We start from the raw sequence: 12182 nt of genomic DNA, 5'->3' as shown, positions 1-12182 counted from the left end.
ATTTGTACAGACGTTTAACTTTCGTCATGATATTTTCGTCGACCGATACGCTTCTACCACACATATGAGACAAGGTATTCACAATTAGATATAGATCGTTCGAAATCATCGAGACCTGATGACAAACGTACATTTTTTTGTTGCATTGTTATTCCCCCCCCCTTCTTACCAATATACCAATGTTTCCAGCCTATTTCATTTCATAGTTGAATCGTTACTATATATCGTGCATTTGAGTTTTAGAAATATTTTCTTTGGGAAATAGCTATGCTCAGTGTTGATAATGTCACTACGGAAGTTAAATAGTCGTCATAACAATTTGCCTTACCGATACGAATTCTATATCTTACAGATACGACAAGATTCTTTGCAAATTTGCCTTGATGGTAATACTTTCACTTTTAGACCGAATACCCCTAGCACCCCATTTTCAAAATCAACTTAGAATTATTTAAATATGAAAAACGTTATATCTCCTTGAGTATATTAAGTTAATAGCTGGTTTAGATGTAGTCTCTTTTTGAAATAAACAATTATTTGCTAATAATTCAAACTAGCAGCATGCAAGACATCAACATAATGAGGAACTTTTGAGCTATATTTTCTACTGCATTTCTTTATCATCACATGTCTGTCTGTGACCAAGCCTTTTACATTTATCCTGTCGATATTAGTTAGGACTTTTTACCTTCGCCGAGCGGTCGAGATTTAAATATGCGGTGTAAATTACTTCTAAGTGACATGGAGTTTTTATTACCCGCGACGTAAAGTCAAGGAAATATTAATTTACATCTACCCTGAAAGTCGTTTATTTTTCGTTGGATATGCTTGTATTGCCCTTTTCAACAAACGTATTTTAATATTGAAGAATATTCATACAAATAATTGAGAAGTGCAGGTTTAAAAGAGTTATATATTGTATTGAAAAATTAAGAGATAGTTGAACTTTTTTCAATATTACATAAGGTTTAATTGTTTATTCTCCCATCTTTTTATCTAAGGAATGGAGAAATTTTGCAATATGTTTATATTTATGTAACTGAACAATGTCCAATGATAATAAATTTCATGAATGTATTCAGAAAACTAGATATTGCATTCATGTGTGTTTTCCATATGGGAACATCGTAACATGACTTTCGCTTATTTTCTCCAACATGTTTTGAGCCTCAGATTTGACAATTATAAGGATGATTAAACATGAAATAGAGGGATGTATGGTTCTGCATTTCGTAAAATTGTTCATCATGAAAGGTAACTGAACATTCTGATTACAATATGCCATAGTGGTGCATTGGAAAATGCCTTGTCTGATCATCTCCTTCTACATATTTTGAGCTAAAGTTTTGAATTCTATTGATTCATAAATATCTTCTGTGGGGGCGTATAGGGTTTAAGTTTTGTAATATATTTGCAAATTCGATAATATTTAATAGTTTTTCAGACTTAATTTGCTTAATTTCTTATATGTGCTTTGATCATTATTAACCAACTAGTAAACATTGCGAAGTTTTGTTGCAAAAAAATAACGTATTGACGATACGAAATAATACTCAATGATTTGCAATCAGCTGAATCATAAATTATTCAGTCATGTCGTATACTGAGAAAAGTTGTCAATTACGTCGATTTATTGTGATGGAAAATAACCACTCTGAATATCCTAAAGGTGTAGTCTTGTTAAATACACAGAAAACAGGAACAAAATGTTTCAGAAAACAACCTAAATAAGTAATGATTTTTTTTTCAATTCACGTTAAAAGACATTTTTTTCACATTTTTTTATCAGTCTATGTTAAGCATTAATAGGCAACCGTAAAAACTCGAAATCTTTAATATTGGTAAGTTGTGTAGAATACAAAAATGAGTCATGCATACAACAAAAAAACTAAAAAGTTTTGCATACAACCCAGAAGTATACAAATGCATTACAATCTCTTATCAAACTATAGTTATGTAATTTCCATACATTGGTTTTAGCATTAAGTTGTTTGGTCATGGAAAAATAGTATTTTTGTTCTTCAACGGTAACGAAAGTTTTGTATTTGATGGTTTTAGTAATAATGCATATAAATAACAAAAACATCTTATTCGGTGTGTTCTATTTTTATCCTGTTTTGAAAACGAAGGTAGATACTTTCACTATTTTGATATCATCTTACACTTCCTGTTTGAAATGACGTATAATAATTTATCGATAAGCTCTGTCTCCCTGATTGGAAATTTAGTCTCAAGTAAGTGTTTTGCCATATGAAAATTACTAAATATTTCCTAAAAGAGCCATCCAAAAATGCATGTATAGTTTGACTACCTTTTCATTTCAAATTCAATTGACTACAAGGTTGCACTCCAGTGAATATACTTTTTTCCAATGTAGCATGTTGAAACGTCTATCGTTTTTGTCATACACATAGCTTTTAAGGGTTTATTTGTTCTCGTTTACAATATGCGTTTTTGTTTATTTTCTTTTCCATTGTTTGCAACAAAATATCCTCTATTCATGATGACCCAGGTATATTGTTCTATAGGTATTTTTAGTTTATTTTTTACAACAGATGCCTTTAAATGAAAGTGTAAAAAATATTCATATGTATATGTTCCATTATTTTCCCAACCTATGAAAATTGAAGTTTTATACCATACTCTGTGACAAAATGAGCTTTACATTATTTGATCTATTCAGTTCCATGTTTGAAAACAAATACTAAAAGAAATGGCTCAAGAGTTATCCTACGACCGCTACAAACTGGCAGGTGTAGTTAGAATAACAGTGCCACTATCAACAAATCCTAATAGAGCTATATGGGCAAGGTGGAGTTGAACTGAGATGTTCATGTCAAATAAGAACCGAGCTCGTCACTTGAGTGTACATACAAATGAAAGTGAATGTAGTTTATGTTGATATTGCAATTTTTTTCCACCATCCGTACCATTTAATGCTTCATATACCAATGATGAAAATATTATATACCAATGTTGCAGTAAGGTCGCAAACTAGCATTTTCGTTCTTGTGGGTCGTACGTTGGAACTCATATTGCTAGTGCTTTAGTTTCAATTTCTTCAGTTTTGTTTTATTCTGTTTTATTCCATTCGCTACATTGTCTATGTAAATCTTTGTTGTTTCCTGTCTCCATGTTCAGACCATGTACTTCACTTTTGGCGCAGTTGAATTGTCCCGTCGCTGTGGCTTCGGTATTACTCCCAATATGGATAAACATATGTGAGAGAAAAACAGATAAGTACTGTAATTAGCCTCTCAGAGAATTATATGTGCAATAATAAAATTATAATGGTGCTCGATGAAGCTCAAAAATTGGTGTTTACTATAGCGCATTTCCTTTTCTTCTCATGTCATACAATTGTTATTTTTTTTACTGGTATCAAACTTTGTCATTTTTAAATGTCTATGTCCCAAGATTATTCGTCATAAAGTTTTAGTATTCAGTGCTTCATATGATATATATTTATGACGTCCTTTAAACAATACCGTTCCTTCATTTGAAAAATATATCGTTGGTTAATGAATAGAACTGTGTGGTTTATTACATATTGTGTACTGCGACGATTGTAGTCTAATATTCTAGAAATAAGAAAGTTAGTCATATTTTTTTTCATTCTGTATTAAGCTTGAGTAATACTTTTTGTTTTGCATTTTTATCTGTTTTAAAAGTAAAGCAAACTAATTATTTTTAGAGCTACGGATCAATTCTTACTAAAGATTTAATTTCATTGAAAGTCATGAGAAGGTAAAGGCTCATAGCAGCCTATTGAATGGCGGATGAAGACCGATTTAATTCAAAACTTCATGCAGAATGTCATCAATAACAAGGTTAACTTTAAAGAGTAGAGCGTATCTTTCTATACAAAATTGCTTTAGAATATACAGTTCCTGAGCCATTGATCGTTGACTGAATTATTGGTAACGGATCGGTAACCGATAACTGGTAACCAATCTGATTGCAGTTTTGTTATACATAATGACAAATGACCGGTTCATGGAAATTTTATGATTTTCATTGAATCGAATCGGAAAAGAAAATTCCATATTAATTCCACAATAAGGTTCTGCAAAATAAACTTTAACATTAGGGTTGCTATTATTAAATAAAAATACTAAAGCCTTTCGATCAGATATATATACACCTAAACAAAGAAAAATGAAATATACAACAAAGAACATACAACTAAAATAATACGCACTTGGAAACAAATGTAATTGATCATTCCAAACTCCAGTAAAACAGGACCAGTTGCACCGGCAGAGGAAGTGACATCTGCTTTTCTAGAACACAGATTTCAAAAACCGTAGGGGATTGTGGCTTCATTCCTTCTGCACGTGTTAGGTACAGTAATGATGCTCCGTTGTCGATCTTTATCGTTGCTTCCTTTTCAGGGTTTTGGGATGTATATACTCTCGTAATATACTTTTAGATCAAGATCTTGAGCTGTTTCTTATATGATTTAATTTACAGTACAAATTGCTTCGGCTCTATAACAACTTGCCTTCACCTAGAGAAAAGAATAAACGATCATAATCATACAAATTCAACAGGATGAGGTTTTGCAGTTGTTACAATTTAGAGGCTATATCAGTAGAAATCTTGTCATATGTAAGTAAAGGTTTGAAGGATTCAAAAGTCACAGTGCTAAACTCTCAATACCAACAATGTGTGGAACTTTCTTTAGATACATAAAACATGTCAAGTCTAAAGATTTTGCAACGTCAGTTATTTCACCTATATATGAAAAACAAGTTATGTTCTTTCAAAGAATTCGACCATTTTCTTAACAAGCTACAAGAAATTGACTTCGGTTAAGACAAATTAAAATCATTCTGTTTGAAAATAAATACTTCCTGAACCAAATGGTATTTTGTGGTTGTAAACAGACTAAAATGAAATTAAAATATCTCAAATTTAAATTTGATGAAGGTGTTTAAACTCTACCTTAAAAAATGTTGAACAGCTGGGGCTAAATGAATGACAAAAAGTGGTAAACTACCAGGAGAAAAAAATAAAAGGAAGAGAATGTGCCCCCAAAATGTACTCTTTTCAACGATTTCATGTATCATTGATGTTAGTAAGATACTTGATGGATGATCCACTTTGACACAAGTGAGAATAAAAGTTATATTTGTTTGTTCTGTGAATGTTGAACTGTGGTGCTTGTACAAACAAATACATAAATTAATCAAACGTACAAAAATATTATTCCACAGATGCCTTTTCAATAAAGGTGGATTTGATAGATCTGAAAACGAATTCAATTGTGCCAAGAACAGTCTTCAATGTGAACATTTCAGTCAAAGAACCTATGTCTAAATTCCTGAAGAAAAATTCACGAAACTTCTGTACGCCAACACTCTGGGCTGTTGAGTTACCTGTCAATGGTGAAATGCTATAAACATATCCTTTCCTAAAATTACATTTTAAAGTTTGTATACTTATTTCAATCACTCGGATTATATTTTTTATATTATCATTATATATAAAGGTGTCGTAGTATGATTGCCAATAAGATAGTAAAATCATCCAAATACCACTCAACGAACTATTAAACTTCTACAGGTCACCAAACGGTCCATAATGATTGGCAAAATTATCACAAAAGCAAAGTAATGTGACATTATTAAGAAAAACGAAAATTTACTTAAGCTAAAGGAAAAAACTTAACACGAATAACATTGAACACCACAAACAACGATAATCTCTGGACTACAGGTTCCAGGCTTCAGATAGGTACATACAGTATGTGGCGGGTGTTTGATATGTTTGTGAATGTTCAAACCTTCCCCCTAACCTGGGACAGTAGTAGTAAGGCATAACAATAAAACAAACTAGAAAACAAACTGTTGAATTCGAACTTGCTTGTATCAATACAGAATACAAAAAACATAATCTAATGTATCTCGAAGAATACTCGATGTTTCTGTAATTTTCTTCAAAATCCAAAAATCAATTGGTAGGAATACCTAGTTTACTCAAACAAAATATCAATAAAAACACATTCAACAGGATTTTATGACAACATATCATAAAAAAGTCTTCGTGCAATAGTATTGCCAGAAACTAAAACGATATGTAAATAAGATAGTCAATATTATAACCAATAGAAAAAATTAAATATTATACATTATTTCGGGTATCAAAGATTAATAAAGGGAACTAAGATTCTAGCAGAAATCAAAAGAATGTTTTCCAGTGATGAGAGAGGAAACATAGACACACATAACAAAGAACATGAAAGATAATATGTACAAAGAAACTGAAGTAAAAGACCGCAACTCAAACTCAATTAAAAACTGGGACCATGGACAAGTGCCCCGATAGGATAAGCGGTTTTCTAGAAACACCCGATGAGTTGATCATAAAATGTCCATTCCGGGGTAGACAAAAGAGGAAACTAAAACTTTTACACATTGAACAAATCGGTTCTCATGGTGCAGATAGAAACACCGTAACGATCATGATGATGACCTCAAAATTTCTGTTGTGATGATTTCAATCTTGTAGCAACTTATCTTGTTCCAGAAGCCCAATTTTTAGAAGATAAGCGCGGTACAAAATGTCCGTGTTGTTACGTATCTTTATGTAATTGTGTCGTATTTTGTTGAGTAAGAAAGATGTATAATGATTTGGAATTAAAGTATAAATGATAGAAAAATCATAGATTTTGATGCTATTTTATTCTGATAATAAAAATGAATTTAGGGTTTCAATTACATCTCAAATTTTTCAGGATCCAAGAAAACAATTCTGTGGACTTTGAAAATCTCGACATTCAGTTCCTGAATTATCTTTATATTTGCAAAGATGGTAGCAGATCCACCATTTGATATGGATAAAGCAACTCGTTCGATTGTGAAGGATGTTCCTCCTCAATTCTTTTTGAGTTGTTTTTCTTCACCCTCTTTACAATTAACAATTTTTATTCTATCAATTGTATGATGAATATATTTGAGATACAATATCATTGTTGAACAAGAACGCCAACAGTGTATGTTTATGAGTACATAAATTCATTAACTAAGTAAAAGATCATTTGATCGAAGTTTTTTAAATAATAAATAATAAATCGTGAAATTCTACATGTAAATGACTTCTATGTCAAATTTAGTTAAAAATTTAGCTATGAAGGTGTTTTATTCAACAACGTATGATGCAAAATAATTGGTTAGGCAACGTTGATTTCGTACAAAGTTTGAGGCACAAAGACAAATTGATTGAGTAATATTAAAAAAAAAACACGCACAAATATATCTACTATTAGTGTTAATATATTTTATTTAGAAATTCAAACAAAAGTATAATAACATAAATACAATGTGAGCAAGAATTCGGAAACAAGCTTTAAGCTTTTATAAATCCGTTTCCTAGTCAAATAAATGACAAATTTGTATCAATAGTGCATGCTCGTACTCTAATAATATTTACGAACCATTAAATAAAATATGATGAAAACTTAGTTTTTTGGTATACAATATGATTTTGAAAATGAAGATGAAAAAGAGAGGGAAAATGACTTGTTGTGCAAAAGTACAGTGAATTTTTTTTTTAAAATATACGAAACAGTCAAGTAAATCTCTTACTTTTGATAACATACAACTGAGTGGAGTTAAAAATGGCAATGTTTTGATCATTATTCAGTTGGTTAGATCCAAAGATTAGAAGATTTGTATTGATTTCAACAGGGATTTCAGCTAGCGAGGCTAGAATTCAGTTCTTCAGTGGACAGTGGAATAAAAAGTGATTAGTGTTTTCAATTTTGCCACAAGTACAAGTAGCTGAATTGACAAGATTTTAAAAACAATTAAATGGGAATTAAGGGCGCTAGAATTGAATCGCAATCGTGAATGTAGTATTTGTCCTAACCTTGTACCAGTATAATAGGCGCTTAAAGATTGCAGTAGAATCTACTGACTTGACATTTACATCTAATTCGTTCCACAGTTTCACTGTTGAAGGTAAAGATTAGTGAGAGTACAAATGTTATTGATATTATTTGCTTGTGTAGTGTTATGATTGTGGCGATTTGCAATTGTATCAGGGACAAGATCTGATAGGTAATTCGGTGTTTTGTTATTTAACATTTTATGGAAAAGAACAAGTTTATGAGTTTTACGTCTGCAGGCCAAAGTTTCCCATTTATTTGCTTCATAATGTTTTTGTAAAGAAGTAAGCGTTGTCCCACCAGTTACAATTCTTGCTGCATCAATTTGAACATTTTCTAACTTATCTATCAAAGTTTGATTTTGAGTAACCCAAATGACATCGGCATATTTAAAGTGTACTATTAAGTTATTCCAAAATGATGGAGAATTGCTTGCGATACCATAAAAAAGAAACGAAATATGTGACCTTTTGTCAAGAATTCACATTTATTGTTATGTAAAATTTGTTTGCAAAAATCAAAATTGACGCTTTTAACACGCAATAAACACGTTTCGTTAGATAGAACTGCAGGGGTACTTGTCGGATCCCCTTTAAACAAGTTCTTGGTTTACCAAGGTTCATCATTGATGTAACGGGATTTTAAAATGCGACTGATTTGTCAGGTTTTCGAATTATTCAGCGTTCGTCTAGATAGGTTTCTATGTATCTGATTTAGTCATTGTTGAATAAGATTTAACAAAATATTTAGCATTTGTCAACTATATTAAGTACATTTTAACTTTTATTTATTTAATTATATTTTTGTATGCATGCATAAAACCATAGATCTATTTAATGATATAAAAACGACTGAGCAGGTACATGCAACAAATTGTTTTAAGGCTTAAGATTAGTGCCGATAAAAAAAAGAACATTGTAAAATATTTGAACAAATACACACAAAGCGAACTTTGATAATCATTATATATAGAGTTTGATTTCATAGAGAATCTAAATTCAGATTTTCCTTGAATCCTACCTCAACTCAAATTTCAGCCCATCAAACTATTTGAAATTGATAATTGGAGGAAACACTCATGTATTTGAGAGACCAGAACTGTAAACTTGATTAAAATTATCATAAACCAAAAATATTTCGCATGTTAAACTTTGTCACAACATTCTTGATTCAGATTACAAATATACAACACACAATACACCAGTTACATGCAAGGAAATGAATTGTATTTAATTTCATATTTTTTTATCAAACAAATGTATTATATATATTAAATTCAAAAAGATTCTACACATTTGGTTATAACATGCATCAAGTAAATGTCTTAAACACGGAAACCTTTTTCAAATTATTACTATCAATACCCACGAATCGCTTACGTGTTTTGTAATAACGGTGTTTGTTCGTTCGTCTTGCAATCCAAGAAACAATAACAGACAGTGTAACATGTTCCATCTGAACAAATAGATAGAGAGGACGGTTTCGTGTAATATTCGAAAAACAGCAGGAAACACTCAATTATGTAGAAAATTATTAAAGGAATAAAAATATGCCTCACAGTTTTCCATGTATCGATTCCAAAAAACGTCATCATGTATTCTCCGTCATAAGCAAATAATGACTCATTAAAGCTATTGTAAAACCATAGGCAAAAATTTGAGACGGCTAAAATGAAGAGCCATTTATTCATGGAGGTCTGTTTATGTTCAACGTTTTTCATGCGAATAGTCAAAACTGTTTGAAAAGTAATTGCTATTATTTTGGTTGCATTTTTCCCACACAATAAAACTAGTAAAACTGTGTCTGTTCTGTAACAACTAGCAATGAACTGAAGAACAGCAAATACAATGCCTCCTAAAAAGCCAAACAAGTAAGGTAATGCTTTAAACTAAATGGCACTTTTTTCTCAATAGTAGGATAGTTTTTGTAAATACTAACAAAACAAACTATACATGCAATCAATATACCAGAATCCAACATGAAGATATAACGTTTTGTCCAATGGATACCTCTTCGCGTTTCAGAATCCATACTATAACAATTAAAGTAGAAGTAACAATGACAGTAAATAATTCTGGAATTAATTGGCAACATCCATTTACAGAAATGTTTTGTTTGTGCTTTTCGAACTCTACATTTTTATTTTTGCTATTTTCCTTCAGCTGTGTTAAGCTAGATTCCCCGATTGCGCCTGAAAGTCCTGCTTCTAATAAAGCATTATGGTCAAAATGATTTTCATTTACAGATTCTGTCCTCGTAGAGAGCACATTGTTCATTTGAGAATGACTGTCTTCATTTTTATCATCGTCATCTCCCTCCACTTTGTCTAGATTAAATTGAGAAGAAATGTCTTTAATGATCAAAATAGCCAGCAGTGCATTTTCTATTGGCAGAGAGATAAAGTATGGCATTATAGTAATTAAAGTGTATGAGACCACTGAGTTTGAACAATTCAGTGTACAATTCGATATCGGGTGAACATCTTTGTCTTCAAAGTGAAATTTGAATGTATAAAACAAATATGTTAAAGCATTTGTTGACACGACGATTGCTATAACGTAATTGTGTAGGCAAGGTTTTCTCTGAATATCCCTGAAAAGTTTGAGACACCAAAGACCAATCGTTTGACTAATGTTAAATACCACAAACACAAAATCATACACTATTCTTAGCGTTCCAATATGGAGTTCATCACACTCAATCTTCATAATAATTAAAAAGAATGGGTAGAAACTTGTTAATACGGTAAAAAGCAATAAACAAATAAGCTTAGTAGTGATAGCTTTTATGCATTTCCTTTTACTTGTGTGTGATTTGCTTATGTCGAAGCAAAGTAACATTATTATTTAAATGGCTATACAAGTAATTACTATCAAAGTACCTCTTAATAAATCAGTCTTGAAATGGATTTGCGCATCCGTTGTATAGAAAAGAAAAGCGATTGCAACGCCCAATGTAGTTATTGACAAAACAATGGATGATATTGATCCACTTCCACGACCTCCATTCTCAATATCACCTGCCGTAATAAAATGGACGATGCATCCTAAATGTTGACAGCACATGATTTATATTTGTATCCTAAAACAATTGCAGAAACAAAATTACAATGCAGAAAATAAACTGAATAGAGTTAACTTAACCTGAGGCACAAAAACATTATATAACGTTACCGACCTACATTTTTACACTCAAACTATTGTTTGCGGTCAATAATGATAATAACTATTACATGCATCATTGTTGTTTTATTGTCAATCGCTAATATGAGTTTTTGAAAGACGCTAGCATGAAATGTCCATTTCCGTAAACTTATCAAAAACACATAATGCAAATGCAGTATGCATTTTTAATAAGTTGACGGAAATGGACGGAAAAGTTGTTATTGTGTTGCTCTGTTTTGCATTTTTGTTTATATTTGTATGTTTGTTGTTTGTTAGGTTTGTTGTTTGTTTTGTTTCGTTTTGGTTTGTTTTTATTTATGTTCTCTTAACTGCATCTGGCGATTGATAGTTTTACACAAATAGGATTCAATTGATAAAAAAGTGTTACCCTTCGTAAAGGTAGCCGCGCAAACTACAAGATAAAGTATCGTGTGTCAAAGTGTGTCAAGTCACGTGTCATAGATATTGAATACTACATTAACATATTCTTCGTTTTGCCGATAAAAAAAATTATAAAATATTTGAACAAATACACACAAATCGGACCTAGATAATCATGATATAGAAGATTTCCTTCAAAAATCAAAAAATTCAAAATTTTACCTTTATATTAATATTCGCTGATGTTCTAATGACATTCAATGAACTTGGCTATGTTTCAATTATAATTTTCGCTTATAGATTCACTCTCAGAAAAGTTTTATTACAGTACCATTGTCATTCGTGTCGACGTTCGAACACCAGATATCTAAATATATTTCGTTGTTCAATCTTGTAAGACTCTCATCAGAATATTGGAGACAACCTCTGATAAAACTAAAATATGTTTTATATCCGTAACAAAACTACTTTATGATTCCAGATATTATGGCAAAGAATTGTTATTACAACAGTTGAAGTCCACTACCGGTGCGACTAAACAGACATAATTTTTTGACAAGGAAACTATATAAGCTGTTAAAAAACTTCCGTTTTAAAGGTTAACATTATTAAATTCTCCCAGGTCAATTTATTTCTTCTTAAATTAGTATCTGTTATAATACTCCCAATAACAAAAATATAGATGCGTTGAACAGCATTTACGTCCTGTAAAACTAAATATATAGCTCAAAGTGAATGTTGCATAC

General features: G+C 31.2%; 1 protein-coding gene and 2 long non-coding RNA genes across 10 annotated transcripts in view; 2 read left to right on the top strand and 1 right to left on the bottom strand.

The window, feature by feature from the left end:
- LOC148614229 (cell adhesion molecule 3-like) overlaps window positions 1-12182 on the top strand; it is a 74243-nt gene that overhangs the window by 43116 nt on the left and 18945 nt on the right. The gene's annotated exons all lie outside the window — the stretch shown is intronic.
- Window positions 2131-8760, top strand: LOC148614231 (uncharacterized). 5 transcript variants are annotated; one of them, XR_015923597.1, is made up of 3 exons: window positions 2131-2234; window positions 5220-5390; window positions 6740-8742. It is a non-coding gene; the product is annotated as an uncharacterized LOC148614231 (long non-coding RNA). The 5 variants fall into 5 exon arrangements; XR_015923601.1 differs by lacking the exon at window positions 2131-2234 and adding an exon at window positions 2247-4593 and having other exon boundaries at window positions 6740-8747; XR_015923599.1 differs by lacking the exon at window positions 2131-2234 and adding an exon at window positions 2247-4611 and having other exon boundaries at window positions 6740-8746.
- On the bottom strand, window positions 9896-11982 carry LOC148614230 (uncharacterized). Its single transcript, XR_015923602.1, has 3 exons — window positions 11659-11982; window positions 10773-10972; window positions 9896-10217 (listed from the first exon to the last, which is right to left on the bottom strand). It is a non-coding gene; the product is annotated as an uncharacterized LOC148614230 (long non-coding RNA).

Source organism: Perna viridis, chromosome 6 (genome assembly GCF_037379345.1).
Source record: "Perna viridis isolate PV_CMFRI_1.1 ecotype Kerala chromosome 6, ASM3737934v1, whole genome shotgun sequence".
NCBI lineage: Eukaryota > Metazoa > Mollusca > Bivalvia > Mytilida > Mytilidae > Perna > Perna viridis.
The sequence above is the reverse complement of the archived record's forward strand: the minus strand, read 5'-3'. Positions and strand labels throughout refer to the sequence as shown.